General features: G+C 38.8%; 1 protein-coding gene across 1 annotated transcript in view; it reads right to left on the bottom strand.

The window, feature by feature from the left end:
• Positions 1-16,154, bottom strand: part of LOC127112209 (uncharacterized) — a 63,015-nt gene that overhangs the window by 453 nt on the left and 46,408 nt on the right. The window lies entirely within an intron of this gene.

Below are 16,154 nucleotides of genomic sequence, written 5' to 3'. Positions count from 1 at the left end.
AAACCCAAGAGAACAATAAAATTTTTGCTGTTAAACTCAAGCCAAACAAAGCACACATTCTGGAAAATCCATGAAGCAACAATCAAAAAAATAATTCACAAAACATCCAAAATCCTAACAGTAAAACCAAGCAACAACATTATTCAAAGAAAAAATAAAGGAAAATGGAAAATAGAAGGAGACGAAGGACTTATTTTAAAGGAGGGGAGCGTCGCCGGAGTTTGACTTCAAAAAAGTAAGTCTTTCATTCTCGTTCATCTTTTCACGCCATCATCTTCGCCTCTTCACGTGGATTAAAACCCCTTTCCTAATTTCTTCAAATCGTAACTTCAGAGGAGAGAATGTCACAAATTAGGGTTTAGTTTTTTCTTTTTCTTTTGGTACCGATCCGACCATTTGAGGGAGAGTTTGAAAAAAATAAGGTTGGATTTGGATAGAGGAGCGAAAAACAAGTAGGGTTTGTGTTTGGATTTTTAGGGTTAGGGTTGTTGGTCACGGAGGAGACGGCGGCACCGTCGCGGTTGGCCGGCCACCACCGTCTTCTCCGGCAGGGTCGGCCGTGAGAATGACGACGGTAATGATGAAGAAGTTGCAGAGCAACTTGAGTATGGAAATGAAGCGAGAGAGTAGGAATGAGAAAATGGCTCTTTCTCTCTCAAAATTTCGTTTTAGATAGATAAAGTGGGTGGCTGCATGAGTGCCACGTGGCCTCCCCACGAGGCACCACACATCTGTTGACTTCTGAGTCAACCAGGGGATCCTATGTGGATCCCCCCACCATATGGTGGTGTACCCTCATGCGCCTCCCTTTGATCTTTTGACCAGATCAAAGTATGCTGATCCAACGACCCAGATTTCTCCCTAGAAGGTAAATATTTGACCAAACCATTCAGGGCTTTGGTAATTCCATTTTGGGCCAACCCAGGTTGGGCCCAAAGACCATTTTGGCTAGCAAACCCCCTTTTTATTATTCAGTAACGCCCCGAATTGGGCCTCCCTCTTGATATAGCCCATTTCACTCATTTTTTGTGATTTGTTCTTTTTTCTCTTACTATATTTTTTCATATATATACTTATAATATATATATATATATATATATATATTATATATATATATATATATATATATATATATATATATATATATATATATATATATATATATATATATATATATATATATATATATATATATATATATATATATATATATATATATATAATAGTTTAATTCCTAATGATATTTATTTAATTACTTTACAATATTTAAATATTTTATTTACTTTCATTTCATTTATTTCTATTTTATTTACTTCCTTTCAAAGTTATATAATTATATTATATTATTATTATTAATACTTAATAGTAAATATGCAATTATGTTGTTATTATTATTATTAATATTTAATGGTAAATATGCAATTATTTGGTTCTATCCATCATTTTTAATTACTTATTATTTAATCAAAATAATCTACTAAATATTTAATTAATTAATTATATTATTATTAATGTCACTTATAATTTAGATAATTGTTTATTTTTTTTGTGGAGTTTATGTGTATGATTATTTTGCATTTATTTATTTATACACAGTCTTGAGTATATGTGAACGACATGTTACAATTGTGACAAAATTATGCCGTTTTCACCGATTTAAAATCATTCGAGTCAATTTCAAAAATAAATCACATACTTCTCGATTCAAAGTCGAGCCCATTTTCAAAACACCTTTGTAAGTCGATTACTTGTAAAAGTATCGCCATCAACCTCACATGGCTTACTCTTGGGCCTTCTTACAATGAGACCTATTCGATTTTAATTGATTAGATGAACTATTCACTAAATAAATTCAATTCATTCACAAAATACAAATTTAAAACCTCGATCCAACATCGAGTTTTCTCTTAAGAATTAAAAATACCTAATCACAATCAAATACTTAAGAATAAAAGAGGTAATGGTTTTGAGTTTTCAACTCCTCTCCTCGATTATTTAAACACGAACTCTTGTACTCGATTAATCGAACAACCGTCATCTCTAATCTACCTAAGCACAAACAAATCAAATTCTTTTACAATAAGAAATAAAAAGGGAGATATCTTTGAGTCTTCAAGTTTTTCTCCTCGACTATTTGAGTACAAGTTCTCTTACTTGTTTAGTCAAATAATTGTCGTTCCTCCACAAATCTCCAAACCCTGATTAAATCAAAATATTTTCACAGTAAGTTAAATGAAAAAGGAGTTGACTTTGAGTTTTCAACTTCACTCCTCAATTGGACGAATACGAGTTCTCTCACTCGGTCAGTCGAACAATTGTCATTTTTCCGCAAACATACAACTTAATTAAATCATTTTCTTAACAAACTATACGAAAAAGGAGATGGTTTTGAGCCTTCGATTCCTCTCCTCAAATGCTTGGATATGAGTTGTTTTACTCAGTCATTCAAGTACTTGTCGTTCATTATAAAAATACGTCAACCATATACAACCTTATTTTCATAAATACTCAGATGAAACAGAGAGCGGTTTAGAGTCTTCTATTCCCTTTCTCGATTATTAAGATACGAGTTGTCTTACTCGATTATCCGAGTATTCGTCATCCGATCAAAACACCTTAACTATCTTCAAATTCTTTCTATAATTAAAGATGAAAAAGAAAGTGGTCTAGAGTCTTCTACTCCCTTTCTCGACTGTTAGGATACGAGTTGTCTTACTCGACTATCCGAGTGATCATCATCCAAGAAAAATATCTCAACCCATCAAAACATCCAATATATTAATCTGACTCGTCAAAACTCTTTTCAAAAAGAACACCATTTAATCCTTAACGCGCATAACAAACCAATGCGTAAGCCTCCGTCGAGAGTAGACAAGCCAACGTTTAACCTTTAGGATGTGATCTAAACAGTTGTTCATTAAAAAAACACCAACCAACCGTAGTTCCCGAACTACGAATGCTCTGATTTCCTTATTATGCCATAAGGATACGTAGGCAGGAGATTGTTGTATCTTCGCGAGCACACTAATAAAAAACCTCCCCTTTCCCTTTCTGAGATTCCCATCCATATCTATTATCAACTCTAATTACTCAAATAAAACAAACGAACATAAATTAACACTCGAAACGCACATTAGAACTAAAAGGTTCCCGCTGAGTACAACGAACATAAGGGGTGCTAATACCTTCCCCTTACGTAATCCACTCCCGAACCCGAATATGGTTGCGACGACCATTATTCTATTTCCAAAAGGTTTTATCGATATTTTCCTAACCCTTCATTGAGATAAATAAAGTTCGGTGGCGACTCTGTTCGAACGTAATTTTTTTCGCGACCATCGCGAGGAATCATATTTTTCGAGATGCGACACCAGGCAGTATATCCTTGATATGTTCATCCTAACTGGTGACAGATGTTTTCTTCCCCTGCTTTGAGTTTATCCTTGATATGTTCATCCTAACCGATGACGAATATTCTCATCTTTGGTATTCTACCCAGTAAAAAGGTAGTTGTAATCCCTATTTTGCTCCCCAGAGAGTTAATCCTTGATATGTTCATCCTAATTGATGACGAGTTTTCTTCTCTTTGCGGTCTTCTGCCCAGTAACCGGTAGTTGTAAATCCTGTTTATTTTCTTCCCCCCGGAGTCTATCTTTGATATGTTCATCCTAACTGGTGACGAATATTCTGTTTGGTGGTATTCTATCCAACATTCAATAGATGTAATTCCTACTTTTTGGTCAGGTATTTATCCTTGATATGTTCATCTTAACCGATAACGGGTATCATCCTTAACGTCCGCAGGAAATTCTATCCTTGATATGTTCATCTTGACTAATGACGGATTTTCTTTCCTTTGAGTTTATCCTTGATATGTTCACTTTAATCAGTGACGAATATTCTCTCTCTTTGGTCTTCTTCCCAGTAACAGGTAGTTGTAAAATCCTATTTCTGCAGTTTTCCCCGGTAAGGCTATTCTTACTTAGTAACCGGTAATGAATACACTTTCCTGGCGGCTTTTAGTGAGTCATCCTTGATATGTTCATCTTAACCGATGATGGGTGTCCTCTCTGTCAGATCTTTATTATCTCCTTACCCAGTAACCGGTAGTGGATAATAAATTTCCGCTCCTCCTGTGTTGAAGTTCATTTCTTCCCCAGTTGAGTTGAGTGTGTATTTCCTTAGTGAAATCACTTTTCCTGCATAATCCAAGTACATCAGTTTTATCCTGATCTACTCCTTTCCCCTGCAGATGTTTTATTTCCCCGGCATAGTCTTTCCATTTTTATAGAATTCCTCTAGTCTCCCAGCAGTTTTTAAGTCGTAGCCTGGCCTACGCATAACCCCTTTTATCCCCTCAGAGTCTCTGGCTCCCCAGTGCGTTTTCCTTACAGAATGCGTTATGCTCCTGCGGACCTTCGGTCTCTCTGATTTCTTTTCCTTTGTGGCAACATTTCCCCACAGAGAATTTGATTTTACATTCATAACATATGCATCATAAGGTCTCTTAGGGACCAAAAGTTGTTTCTATATGTTGTTATTTAAGCCCATTCTATTGAGTCGATGCAAAGACTTTAACCTTCACCTCCTCAGTTAGAATATCCTTAAATAGGGGCAGCTGTAGGACCCCAATTTTGACCCTAAGATCCCTCATGCTACCTCATCATATGCATTAGCATTGGGATCATACCTTGGCATCCTCCTTACCCCTATTTCATTGGGTTTGTTTTGGGAGAGATCACAAAGCACCATGTGATTGTATCATACTTGTATATTATCATTTTACTAACCAAAATACCAAAAGTATGTCTTTGTATTTGCCTAACTCCTTTGTAGGTAGGGCATGATCACCATTGATCCATCATGTTCACATCTAGGGTTTGAAACCCTCATTGCTAAGAGAACAACCAAAGAGTGATCCTCCATGCCCCTAAGAATCATATATGAGTCCCCATGATCTCTACATGTTATTCTGATCAAGATTTCTTCAAGAGTTTGGAATTGGCTTGCCTTGGAAACCCTAGTTCATATAGGTATCTTGAGTAACTTCTTTAACAAGCTTCCTCACCAATTGATCAAATTTATCAAGGGAAACTTCAAATTTCATCATTTTATGCATATATGATCTACCAAGGGCCTAAAAAGTCAAGAGAATTGCAAGCTAGCAAGTTGGTTGGTGGTGGTTGGCCAGATGAATTCATCTCATCAAAACTAGGTCTCCCTAGATCCTATCTCCTACAATTTTCATCATATGAAAATGATCCCAAGAGCAACGTTAATCTAAGTGACATTCCAAACAACTTTCATGTTGAGGTCTAGATCTAATTTTGCTTGGAAAGTCATTTTTCATGTTGAAACATTATAGGTCATTTTGTCTAAACCCTAATTTGAAAGTCAACTTCCCAAGGCCATAACTTGCTCATTTTTTATGAAATGAAATATTTTTCAAGTTTAACAATCAAATTCAAGGTGTCTACTTCAACTTTTATGTTTTGAGGAAGAGCTAAATCAACTTTTATGAGCATGTGATATGAGGAAACATAATAGGTCATTCTGGACCAATACCATTGAACAAGTGATTTTCCTCAACTTCAAAAATGCACAACTCATTCATTCTAATTCCAAATAATGTCAAATTGGTTATCATTTTGAAGGTCTTTGAAATAGATACAACTTTGATGAAGACACTTTTCTCATTTGGAGCTCACATAAAACGTTAAGCATGGTGGAATAATTGAATATGAGACTTGACACTTAGAATTTTTTTCAACATGTTGAAATTTCAAAACTTCCACCTCAAAATTCACCATGATACAAGTTCCAAATGGAAAAGTGTTCAACATAAGAGTTGTTCCTCTTAATCTAAGCTTTCGAAAGAGTCCTAATTCATTCATTTCGGACTAAGTTTGATGGGTTTGCCCATGGTGTAAACAGGCCTGTATCAGTTGGCAAGATTCAAGCCTCAAACGATCAAATAACTTTGCCTTGCCACTCAAGCTTCATGCAGACCTCATTTCAGTTGATTATGGACTTAATTGGATTGCTTCATAGGCTTGTACACTCCCATGCAAGCATGTGCATTGTATTGCCAAATTTGGACAAATTTTCAAGTGTGCAAATAACACTTCATTTTGCTATAAATAGAGACCTTCTGTGCTCATTTCAAAGGACCCTTGCGCTCCAGCTTTGCCTCCACACTTCAAACCCTCACGTTTGAAAGGAAAACCTGAGAATTTTCATTTTGAAAATTGAGTTTGAATCTCACTGTTTGGAGATTCAAAAACTCCAGGATCCAAAGCTTTGCATTATTCTTAAGCCACTTCCACAAGTTCCATAAGCAAGATCAAGCACGAATTGAAACAAGAGAGATCCATTTCTACACAACATTGAAGGTAATTTTCCAAAATTTTCTTCTCTTCGATTCTCTCTTAATACCCATCAATTCTCTTGGATCCTTGGTTGTCTGAATTCCTATCATTGGAGGCAAGAAGATTGAGTTGCTTTGAGGTCAAATCGAAGCAACTCAGTTGACACACCTCAAAATTCAACTCCACATATCTCTCTATATATATTTGGAGTTATTTAAAATTAAGGTGATATTCGTGATCTACGCCATTTTATCTTTCTGATCATGTCCTCCTTTTTCATTTATGATATGGTGATGAATGGACCAGTCCGACCAAGGTCGCCTAATAAGACGACCGACACTTTGCTCCGACAATGATGTGGCACGGTCCAGAGCCATTAGATGGATTCAAATTGTTTTAATCATGAGCGTACATGTTGATTATCAAGCGTGTGGATATCTGACTCAGGCGCATCATGGAACGTGCACGCTCAACCACTTGATCTGCCACCTCAATTAATGAGGCAGATCAAGTGGTCTACGCTTTTATTATTTTCTGATTTTAATTTTTATTCCTTTTTTTAAAATCCTCTTTCATTTTCTGAATTAAAATTATTTTTTGGAGCATTATTAATATTTTCATGATTTAATTGATTTTGTGAATATTTTTAGTTGTTTAAAAATACTTTTAAGTCTCCAAAAATTCTGAAATTTTTTCTCCAAGGTCCTTTGACCTTGTTTGACCTATGATAAATCTCATGACCATTTCTTTGGTGTTTTGATGAGGTTTTAGGAAATTGACCAACCATATTTAATTTAATGTATTATTTTTAGTATTTTTAATTGAATAAATGCCAAATAAATTGTGTAGAGCCATTTTGATTGACTTTGGAAGTTTGACTTGTGTTCTTGGGCCTTGGTCAAGGTTGATTTGACTTTGTTAAGTTAAGATCATTAGATTTAGGGGATTGATGGAATGTACATTCCATCTCCCAAAATGAATGAATGATCTTAATTTGGTAAAAGTCCTCCTTTGTCCAATTTGAGTTTGATCCATTTCCCCTCCCTCTTCATCTCATTCCCCTTCTTTATGCATTCATATCATGGACCTATGATATCTCAATATCCTAAGGCTAGTTGATTGCAAAACCAACATAAGTATGGATGAGATTAGATCCCCCACTTTGCATATTCTTTTTTGTATGTGGTATGTTTCATGAGCATAGTTCATTATATTATGTCTCTAACATGCATTAACACAAAAATTCTATTGCCCGGCCTCAAATAGTTGTGACATCTACATAAGTCCAATTACGATTGTGTTGATTCTAAGTGTTGGCAGCAATTTTGGTAAAACAAAGAGTGTTCACAAGATGTTATGTGTGATGTCTTAACATGAGATATCCTATGTACCTGTTGGAGTTCAAGAACATGTTCATGCAGGATTGTTTCAGAATGCCACATACAATGACAAGGCTTCTGACATTGGATGTACCTGCTGGAGCTTAAATGAAAGACATGTTCATGCAGGATTGTTTCAGATGACATACACAAGGTCATGGCATCTGATATGGCTGTACCTGTTGGAAGTTATAAAAGGAATTATTGGATTATGCAGGATTTTTCCAGGATGTCAGACCCAATGTCATGACATCCTGTACACAGAACATTCAGTATGAATGTCTGGTGTTTTGTGATTGCACAATTAATGGCAATCTTTGGATGATTGAAGATATGATTAGTTGGCGCATTCAATCATGGATTACAACCAGATTTACTTATTTTCCAAGGAGATCTAACCAACTGTTATAAAAAGATTTGATTGGAAAATAGATTTAGGGTTTTCAAGATGTCCAAGCCCAGCTGGATGCTTCTATAAAAAGGGACTTAGAAAACCTGTTTGAACACACAACCAAGACTGAGCGAAATACAGAGAGAGAGCTAGGGTTTGTGTCTGTTTAGTCGTAAGACTTGTAGGTCATTCAAGTCATCCATTGATGATTGAATTGGACTAATTTGTGGTTGTAATTTGTCACTCTAAAGCTGTTAAGCAAGAGTGTGTGTCTTCTTGATCAAAGTTGTGAAGCAAGATCAAGAGTGTGTCTTCTTGATTAAAACTGTGAAGTAAAATCAAGAGTGTGTAATTGAAAAGTATTTTCTTTTCTCAAGGGATTGTTGTTTAAAATCACTGGTGTGTGATTGTAGGGAAGTGAGTGGGTTCTCATATCTAAGAGTGCTTAGGTAGAAATTGCACGGGTAGAGATTAGGTGAGAAAGACTGTAACTCGTTGAAGTGTACGGAGAGTCTTTGAACTAATTCTATTTTAGTGAATTTCCTTCCTGGCTTGGTAGCCCCCAGACGTAGGTGAGTTGCACCGAACTGGGTTAACAATTGCTTGTGTTATTCGCTTTACCATTCTGTATTTTTTTTCAATGTATATTAATAGATATTAGTGTCGTGACATTACCTTCGACATCTTATATCTGATACCAGAATTTCAATTGGTATCAGAGCAGGCATCCTGCTCTGGTTCTGGGTGAGATTTAGGGGCAATACTTTCTGGTACAATGGAGAGAGATAGAGGATCTGTTCATAGGCCACCAATTTTGGATGGTTCTAACTATGACTATTGGAAACCTCGAATGGTAGCGTTTCTGAAATCCCTTGATAACAAGGCTTGGAAAGCTGTGTTAACAGGTTGGGTGCATCCTGTCATTATTAAAGAAGGAGAAGCCACCACTAAAAAGCCTGAAGAACAATGGTCCAAGGAGGAGGATGATCTTGCTCTTGGAAACTCTAAAGCCTTGAATGCAATATTCAATGGGGTAGAAAAGAATATTTTCAGGCTGGTAAACAACTGCGAAGTGGCCAAAGAGGCTTGGGACATTCTCAAGACCACTCATGAAGGCACCTCTAGGGTAAAGATGTCTAGACGTCAGCTGCTCACCTCCAAGTTTGAAAACTTAAGGATGAAAGAAGATGAAAACATTCATGAATTTCACATGAGTATCCTTGAAATTGCTAATGCTTCAGGAGCCCTGGGAGAGAAGATGACAGATGAAAAGCTGGTAAGAAAAATACTCAAGTCACTCCCTAAGAGATTTGCAATGAAGGTGACTGCCATAGAAGAGTCTCAAGACATTTCCAACATGAGGGTAGATGAGCTAATTGGTTCCCTCCAAACCTTTGAGATGGGATTGAATGATGAAACTGAAAAGAAAACCAAAAGCATTGCCTTCATATCAAACACAGAAGAGGAAAATAGTCAAGATGTGGATAAAGAGTGGGCCAATGAAGTTGCAATGTTGGGGAGACAGTTCAACAAATTGTTAAAGAAAATGGATGTAAGATCCAAGGCAAATGTCAAGAACATCTCATCTGACATCAGCAATGGAAGAAGAGTAAGGTCAGAGGAGAAGCCCAAAGAAGGAAAAGAAGTAAAGTGCTATGAATATGATGGGTATGGACACATTAGAACAGAATGTGGAACCTACCTCAAGAAGCAGAAGATGAGTCTTGCTGCCACCTGGTCAGATGAGAGTGATACAGAGGAGGCTGCAAATCTTGTGACTGCTTTGACAGGAAGATGGAGATCTGATGAAGACTCAAGTGATGGTGAAGTAACCTTTGAGGAATTGGCCTCTACCTACAGAGAGCTGTGTCATAAAAGTGTAGAGCTGAGCAAGCAGGTTGTAAACTAGAAGAAAGAAATAACTCAAATTGAGAATGAGAAGGTAGAATACTTGGAAACCATCTCCAAATTGAAAACAGAAGTTGTGGCTCTGAAGGTCAAGCTAGATGAGAGTCAACAAGTTGAGAGCCGAGATTCTGCTTCAAGGAAAGAGACCATGGATCTGGCGTCGAGATCATCGATCTGGCATCGGACTCTGAGGAGCAATCGCTTTTGCTGGGAAGATACAATCTGGCACTGTCAACTCCGCTGGGGATATACAATAATTCTGTTGAGGATACTTACTGATCTGACATTCTCGGAACGGTAGAGAAACCAACTCAACTGGGGAGTCACTTGTTGGGAAAACACCAACCTCTCGACCATGCTGGGGAAACAAATTCTGAACTCGACTTAGACGACCCAATCTTCTTACACGACTGGACAGTGTTGCAACAACAGGGTCTTCCTTCGAACAAACTTTGGCTCATCTGCTTTAGCCATTAATTAAAGATAGTAACCTGCAAAACGGCAAGACATACATGCCCCAGGGGATCGTATGGGCAAGATATACTCAAGTGTACTCAACATTCAAAATGATTTTCAGATGTTTTATCTTTCCGCACGTCATTGTCTAGCCTTCATGTTTTTAGATGCAATGTTTATCAAAAATTCGGACTTTTTTGCAAACAAAACAGTAAAATAAAAAACAAGAGAGCAATTTGACTGAATAACGACTTTTATTGATTGAAAATGGCCTATAAAGGCAAATACATCAGGAAGCAATTCCTAGGAAGAGGTAATTGCGCCAAAAGAGAAAATAAACTATCCTATTGGCAATGTGAACACGGCATTCCACTATTTTCCAATTCTGTTATGACTCATAGATCTTCACTTTCCTCCAAATTCTTTGCTTTCTGAGAAGAATGGTTGGACTGATCATATCCTTCAAGATGGTAGACACTGAAACACGATGAAGTACAGATAACTCAGACTGTAGTCTTCGCTTTAATCCCTAACTTTTGCCTGGATCGCCCTTTTCGGGTTTTCAATCCACCGGGATACCCATTTTTGCCTAAGCCGCCTTTGCAGGTTTTCGACTTACCGGGTGTACATATATATTTTTTTATTCTTTATCCCTAACTTTTGCCCGAACCTTTTTCTTTTCTTTTTCTCTTGGTTCGCCGGGATGCCCTTTTTTGCCTGGACTTTCTTTTTTGTCCAGCGGGTCAATTTATTTGAAGTATTTTTTGACCACATCTGAATTCACAGGAGACGAAAAATCTTCACCATCCATAGTTGTAAGCAACAAGGCTCCACCAGAAAAGACCTTTTTAACAACATATGGACCTTCATAATTCGGAGTCCACTTGCCCCTGTTATCTGTATCGGGAGGAAGGATCCTCTTCAAAACTAAGCCACCTATCTGATAGCTTCGAGGACGCACTTTCTGATCAAAGGCTTTCTTCATCCTTCTTTGATATAGTTGTCCATGGCACACAGCTGCTAGTCGCTTTTCCTCAATTAAATTTAACTCATCAAACCTGGCTTGAACCCACTCAGCCTCGTCGAGTTTTACATCCATCATCACCCTCAAAGAAGGGATTTCAACTTCTACTGGCAAGACTACCTCCATGCCATACACAAGTGAAAACGGAGTTGCCCCGGTTGACGTACGCACTGAGGTACGATACCCATGCAAAGTGAAAGGCAACATCTCATGCCAATCCTTGTACGTCGCAACCATCTTTTTCACAATCTTCTTAATGTTCTTGTTTGCCGCCTCTACAACACCATTCATCTTTGGTCTGTAAGGAGAAGAATTGTGGTGTTTGATCTTAAAGTCTTTGCAAAGCTCTTTCATCATCTTGTTATTGATATTCGAACCATTATCAGTGATGATTCTCTCAGGAACCCCATAACGACATATAATTTATTTCTTAATGAACCGAGCAACCATTTGTCTGATAACATTGGCATAGGAAGCTGCTTCCACCCACTTGGTAAAGTAATCAATCGCGGCTAAGATGAAACGATGTCCATTAGAAGCAGTAAGTTAAATCTTTCCAATCACATCGATGCCCCACATCGCGAATGGCCAAGGAGAATTCATAATATTCAGAGGGTTTGGTGGTACATGCACTTTATCTGCATATATCTGACATTTGTGGAACTTCCGGGCGTATTTGAAACAATCAGATTCCATGGTTATCCAGTAATAACCGGCTCTTAACAACTTCTTGGCCATTGCATGACCATCAACATGGGTACCGAAAGATCCCTCGTGTACTTCCTGCATTAACATGTCTGCTTCGTGTCTAACCACGCATCTGAGCAGAACCATGTCAAAGTTCCTCTTGTACCACACATCATCCTTGTTCAAGTAAAAGCTTCCAGCTAGCCTTCTCAGTGTCTTCTTGTCATTCTTTGACGCTCCTTCACGATACTCTTGGCCTTTTCTTCTAAAGCGGCCCCTATCTTGATCTCTTTCTTTACTTCCTCAGTACCAAGGTTAATGACTTCCAACTCTTCCTGATGAGGTTGAATGACCCTTTCCTCCTGTTTCAATAGTCTGGCCAATTCTTTGGGGAGTTCACAATCTTCTTCACTCTCCTCTTCGGCTTGGTAAATGGGATTATCGAAATCATACTGAGCCATAACAAAACTGTTTTTAATGGAATCCGCAAGATCAATTCTGCACGAGCGATGTTTCATGCTTTTTTTTAGAAAAGAGTTCAAGAAAGTCACAGAAAATAAAAAAACATTGCCATTTTTATTGTTTTGAAAATGAGAGTAATAAAAATAGAAAGACAGGGAACACAAATTTGATTGCAAAACGTCCTTTATTGATGATAGTCATTGAAAATTCAAAACATGATGTGGCCCTACAATGAACCACTACGCCTTGGGCAGAGCGTAGGGCTTTCATGCAAAATGCAAAACAAAAGAAAATTACTCTATCTGGAGAGTAACTTGGACTATTCTTTCAGCAATCCAATTGTTGATCTTCTCCCCTGGAGCACACGGGCGCACCATATCACAATCACTGTCACCATCTTCATTGTTTGTTGCAAAGACATCCCCGTGATTCATCAATCCAACACTAGTGAAAGTACACGGCCCTCTCTGATCCTGGACACCCTGCTCTGATGATTGAAAAGGATGATAACCAATGCCAAACATGTCTTCTTTTACGGGCACATCAATCATCTTTCCCCAGCCTTCCGCGTCACCTGAATGAATGACCTCCAGAGCTTGTTTATAAGACGCAATCGAGGTACCTGGTTTCTTCTGTTCAACACAAGCCACCTTCTCAATACTGACAGTCTCAAAAGCTTGACATAGCATTTCATGAATTTCGCCATCCATCTCCACATATTTGAAGGAGGATAAATGGCTCACAAAGATGTCCTCTTCGCCACACACGGTCACAACTTGACCATCCCACACATATTTTAGCTTTTGGTAGAGAGTCGAAGAAACTGCTCTGGCTCCATGTATTCAGGGACGCCCCAACAGACAACTATATGCTGGTTGAATATCCATCACATAGAAGACAATATTAAACACTTCTGGACCGATCTTCACAGGCAACGTGACTTCACCACAAACCGATCGCTTGGATCCATCAAAAGCACGGACAACAAGGTCACTTGGTGTGAGAACAACCCCTTCGACATCAAGCTTACTCAGATCCTTTTTGGGCAGCACATTCAAAGAAGAACCGGTATCAACCAAAACATGCGACAAAACGACGCCTTTGCATTCCATCGTGATATGCAGAGCTCAATTGTGATTGCGACCCTCAGGTGTAAAGTCTAGATCCGTGAATCCCAAACCATGTCTCGTGTTAACATTTGCAATAACACCTTCAAGCTGGTTAACAGAAATCTCTTGAGGCACATAAGCCATATTCAACATTTTCAACAGGGCGTTACGGTGTGCCTCGGAACACATCAACAGAGAGAGAATGGAGATTTTTGACGGTGTCTGGTTCAACTGATCCACGATCTTGTAATCACTTTTCTTAATAATTCTCATAAATTCCTCCACGTCCTTCTCAAAAGAACCCTTGGGCACTTCCTTTCGCACTGGTTCTTCTTCAACTACAACTTGTTTTCCCTTTGTTCTAGCAAGAGCCTCAACATTGTTATCCTTCGGAACCTGTGGTGCAAACAAACGACCACTTCTCGTAAATCCTCTGGATCCTCCCATATTACCCATAACCGAACCAACTGTTACTGGAGTCTTATTTGACGAACCAATCGTCACTGGAGAAGAAGCATTGTCATAGTGCCACAAAATTGCTCTACTATTCTCATAGGGTCTTCCACTAGGAGCAGCGATGGTGGTAGGAGTACTAATAGTTACTGGAGTATTAATAGTCGCGGGAATACCAACAGTCACCGGAGCAGATATGGTCACGGGCGTAGCTACGGTCACAGGAGTACCAATAGTCACAAGCGCACTTGGAGTACGTACAGAACCTTCTAACGGCGTAAAGTAAATGGTAACGGTCGATACCTCTTCACGGTCTTTCACTATTCGATCAAACTGTAAACAACCTTCATTCATCAATCCCTGGATACCTTCTTTCAATTTCACACAGCCGTCTTCATGATTACCACAATCTGAACAATCCTCGTCACATCCCGGGAATACTCCCCCTCTAAGTAGGCGTTCCTTCACTACAAGCAACGAAGTCTGAATATTATCAATATTGACTACCAAGTTCAAATTTTCCCCACCTTCCACATTATTTACTCTGGGCCCTCCATGCTGAGGTATAGGATTATTCACCACATTCGGAGTAGGAGCAAAGTTAATCGTCTTGGCGTCAATCAAATCTTGAACTTTATGGTGAAAAGCCCGACAATTCTCGATGTGGTGCCCTGGCGCACCAGAATGAAAATCACAACGGACATTAGCATCATAACCAGCGGGAATCCTTGTTAACGGAGCCATAGTGCGAAGTTCAACAAACTTTAACCTGAGCAGTTCAGGGAGTAATTCAACATAAGTCATAGGCGGCGGATCAAAATGTCGATCTGGCATTCTTTGTCTTGGTTGGAATTGGCGTTGTTGTTGTTGTTGTGGTTGTCCTCTTTGTGGTTGTTGAGGCTGGGTTGCTGGAATAGACACAACAACAACTTGACGGTATTGTTGTCCTCTATTTCCATTTCTCTGATTATATATAGCATTTGTCTCACCCTCTCTCCTTCTGGGTGCCCCTGAGAATGGTTTCTTAGCACCTGAAGAACTTGAAGAACCAGGGTCTTGGATTTTTCCTGCTTTGATAAGACGTTCAGTTCTTTCTCCGCAAATCACAACATCCGAAAAACTACCAAATGGACAACTTCCCTTACGATCCATGAATACACCTTGCAGGGTTCCGATGAACATATCTGTCAATTCTCTCTCCAACATCGGAGGTTGTACTCTCGCAGCTAGTTCACGCCACCTCTGGGCGCATTCCTTGAAACTCTCACCGGTCTTTTGAAACAAACTCTACAACTGGGTTCTGCTCGGAGCCATGTCTATGTTATGCTTGTACTGCCTCAGAAAAGCTTCACCTAACTCTCTCCAGCTTCTGACAGATTCTTTTCTCAAGTCCATGTACCAATCCAAAGATGCTCCAGACAAGCTGTCTTGGAAAAAGTACATCCACATCTTTTCATCATCAGTATAAGCGGATATCTTCCGGTAATAAGCTTGCACATGAGTTCGGGGATAAGAAGTGCCATTGTATTTGTCGAAAGATGGCGCTTCGAACTTGTATGGGATCCTCAACCCATCAACTAAACCCATATTAGAAACGTCAAAACCCAACGAATTCTGGCACTCCATGGCGCGAATCTTTTCAGCAAGGGCGTCGACCTTTCTATCTCTCTCTTCCACTTTTCCAAATTCATCATCATCACTGGGAATGGTGAACATATCTTCTTGCTTGTCAACCAAATGAGAAGGATGGTGAACTGGGGCACGTGCCGCTCGAGCATTAGTAGCCTCTGTAATGATGGGTTGTCCATTGATTTTGATACCACACAATTCGTCACCATTGGCATGGTTGTTGACAGCGTTGGTAACAACAGCGTCATCGACATGGGTCTCCTCTGGCGGACTCTGACCGACAGGGGG

This window comes from Lathyrus oleraceus, unplaced genomic scaffold, assembly GCF_024323335.1.
Source record: "Lathyrus oleraceus cultivar Zhongwan6 unplaced genomic scaffold, CAAS_Psat_ZW6_1.0 chrUn0056, whole genome shotgun sequence".
NCBI lineage: Eukaryota > Viridiplantae > Streptophyta > Magnoliopsida > Fabales > Fabaceae > Lathyrus > Lathyrus oleraceus.
The sequence above is the reverse complement of the archived record's forward strand: the minus strand, read 5'-3'. Positions and strand labels throughout refer to the sequence as shown.